Raw genomic sequence first — 3,190 nt, 5'->3', positions numbered from 1 at the left:
GCTGTCACCTCAACAAGCCCCTAGCCCCATTTGTCATTCTGTAGCCATCTCAAGCCCTTACATTCCTCACTATCTCTATAACCAGCCTCTACAACCTCCCTTAACACTATCACCTCCTCACGTTTCTGCACCACTTCCTATCTCCATTACCTCCTACACGCCCAAACGCCTCAATATCTCTGAAACCCTCTTCAGGCCCTTTGTCTCTCTTTATCTCTGAAACTTTCTCCAGTTCCAACATCCCTCCCTATCTCTGTAACCTATTCAAATGGTTACACTGCACCATTTGTCTATAACCTGGTGGGCGGCGCGGTGGCATAGTGGGGTTAGCACTGCTGCCTCACAGCACCAGAGACCCGGGTTCAATTCCCGCCACAGGCGACTGACTGTGTGGAGTTTGCACATTCTCCCCGTGTCTGCGTCGGTTTCCTCCCACAGTCCAAAGACAGGTGAATTAGCCATGCTAAAATGCCTGTAGTGTGAGGTGAAGGGGTAAATGTCGGGATCTGGGTGGGTTGCACTTTGGCGGGTCACTGTAAACTTGTTGGGCCGAAGGGCCTGTTTCCACACTGTAAATAATCTAATCTGCCAGCCTCTCCAACCTTCCCAATCTGTTACCTCCTCTAGCACCTTCATCCCTCACTACCTCTTTTACCTACCCAAGTCCATTCATCTCTCCCTATCTCTATACCTTCCTTCAAGAAGTCTTCAATTGATGCAAAGTGCTTTTAATGCACTGAAAAGCTCCAGAGAAATTGTGTGTGCTTTCTCTTCTGAGACCTAATGGCCTCTTACTAAAGAATGCGTAAGCCATCTGTGTACATTGAAGGAAATTGAAATGTGCAAATTTACTCTGTGAATGGTTTCTGGAGCGAGGAGGGCGAGGGTGAAATTTAAACTGAAGCCCCTCATCCATGGTTCCAGTCTAGTAAATCGCCCTCTGTGCCCTCGCCAGGGGCTGCATTTATCAGAACCCAATTTCGTTTGTGACTTAAAAATGAAGAACCGCTCAATCAGTGTTGGTCAGAAACTGTCAGCTGCACTTTCTTTGCCCCCCTCTGACTTTCAGTTCATCTCGCAAGATGTCATGCCTGATGAGTTGCAGGCTGCTCACTCAGAACAAGTGAGAAAGTTGCATTCATATAGCACCCTTCACAACTTCAGCATGTCGCAGCGTGTTTTACAGCCAATGAATTGCTTTTAGTAGTGTGGTCACTTTGTGATGACGCTAACGTGGCAGCCTATCTGTGCACAGCAAGCTTCCACAAACCCCATACTTTTTACTTTGCATTATTCTTGCAGGGGATGTGGGCGTTCAGGGGTGTCTGGGCGATCTTTTATCAACTAATGATAGCTCCCCCTTGAGACCATTGTGGTGAGGCACTTTCCTGAACTGCCACAATCCCTGGGTAGTATAGGGACATCGACAGTGCAGTTAGCGAGATCATTTCAGGATTTTGACACAGCCACATTGAAGGATTGACAGCTAGATTTCCAGGTTTAGAGTGTGTAGCTTGGAGGGGAACTTTCAGGGGAACTCACTGCCGCCCTTGTCCTTTTAGGTCTCCTTTAGAGGTTGTAGGATTGGACAGTGCTGTCTAAGTATCCTTGCTGAGTTGCTGCAGTGGTATACACTGCTGCTACTAAGTGTTGGTGGTGGAGTGAATGGATATTTGGTATTGCAGTGCCACGAAAGCTGGCTGCTTTATCCTGGGTGGTGTCGTGTTCTGTTGGACTGTACCCAACAAGTAATTTAGGATATATTCCATTACACTCCTGACTTGTGCCTTATTGATGGTGGGCAGGCTTTGGAGAGTCAGGAGCTGAGTTACCCGCTGCAGAATTTCCAGCTTCTGTCCTGGTCTGGAAGGCACAGTATTTATAAATCTGTTCAAGCACCATTATTTCCCCAGCCGTCACCCTAGCCCAACTCATTGCACGGATTGTGTTGGGTACGGAGATTAAACATTTCAGGAAACATACATGTGGGGTTTGAGGGAGTTGAAACTCAACTCCAACTCAATCTTATATTGAAGGTTGGAAGAGGTTTGAGGGGCTAAACGATCTCCTCCTATCCCTTTGGAATCAATTTACTCAAAGAGTGGTGAGAATGTGGAACATGGTCCCAAAGAGAGTGGATGGTAATGAAGTGAATAGTATTGATGCATTTGTGTGGAATATAGACAAGTGGGATAGGCGTGGGAATAGAGGGCCACAATGATATATATAAACGAGAAACTATGACAGGAGGCTCGCCCGGAGCCTCAGCACTGGCGTGGTCTCTTATGGGCTGAATGGTCTCATTGTGCCTTATATCCAATATAATGCAGTGTCTTAGTGAAGCTATCAAATACTCTCATCTTGCATTCACCAGAACACAACACAATACCACATTTAAAAGGGAGCAATAATTTATATCACAGGAGAAAGGGGGATGCTTGGATGTCTGTCAGCTCTGTTTGCCTGACATTACTATGGAGAATTCACCAGGATTTTATTTCCACCGCACAAGATTTCCCGCCCCCACACCCACCCCGTGCTTAAGTTTAATTTCCAACCATGTCCAAAGCCTGGACGTTAATACAATCGCCCTCACCTGCCCTTCTGTGGGGAGCGAATAAGAGGCAGTATATGCTGGTTCAAGAGTAGACAAAGATGTTCCTTCTGGCTACAGAGGACAGGTCGCTTCCTATTTCCAAGTGTGGAGCTAGCATGCATAAGTGAACCACTTTGCAAGTCCAACTGATAACCCTAAGTTGGCTGCTCACAGTTCATTTGGGATTATTGATCCAGTTCTGTCCAACTCTGGAATGACATCTGATGTTAGATATCCTGTTCTGTGTTTTGCACACATCCACTGAATTAGGTCAGTATCCTGTCTATTGATGAAAGACAAAGGGATGTACTGTTGGATACAATCCACCAGTCATTAGTTGCAGACTGTTGCATTTTGGTACCAAGGTAGACCTGATAACTCTTGGAACTTCTCCACAGCAACTATCTCGAACTGCTGATCTCCCACCGATATCAGACCCCCCCCCCAAAATGGCCTATCCCCATCCTGTCTTCGGTCAAGCATCCCCCAACCCTGTCAAGCACCACCTCTCCTGGTCCGAAGCAAATCCCGTCAACGCCTGCTAGGTGCCATTGATAGAGGAGATGGGGATGAATCAAAATGGGACTCGCCAGC

Source organism: Chiloscyllium plagiosum, unplaced genomic scaffold (assembly GCF_037043375.1).
Source record: "Chiloscyllium plagiosum isolate Xiang-an unplaced genomic scaffold, Cpla_swu_hap1 HiC_scaffold_50, whole genome shotgun sequence".
Taxonomy (NCBI): domain Eukaryota; kingdom Metazoa; phylum Chordata; class Chondrichthyes; order Orectolobiformes; family Hemiscylliidae; genus Chiloscyllium; species Chiloscyllium plagiosum.
The sequence above is the reverse complement of the archived record's forward strand: the minus strand, read 5'-3'. Positions refer to the sequence as shown.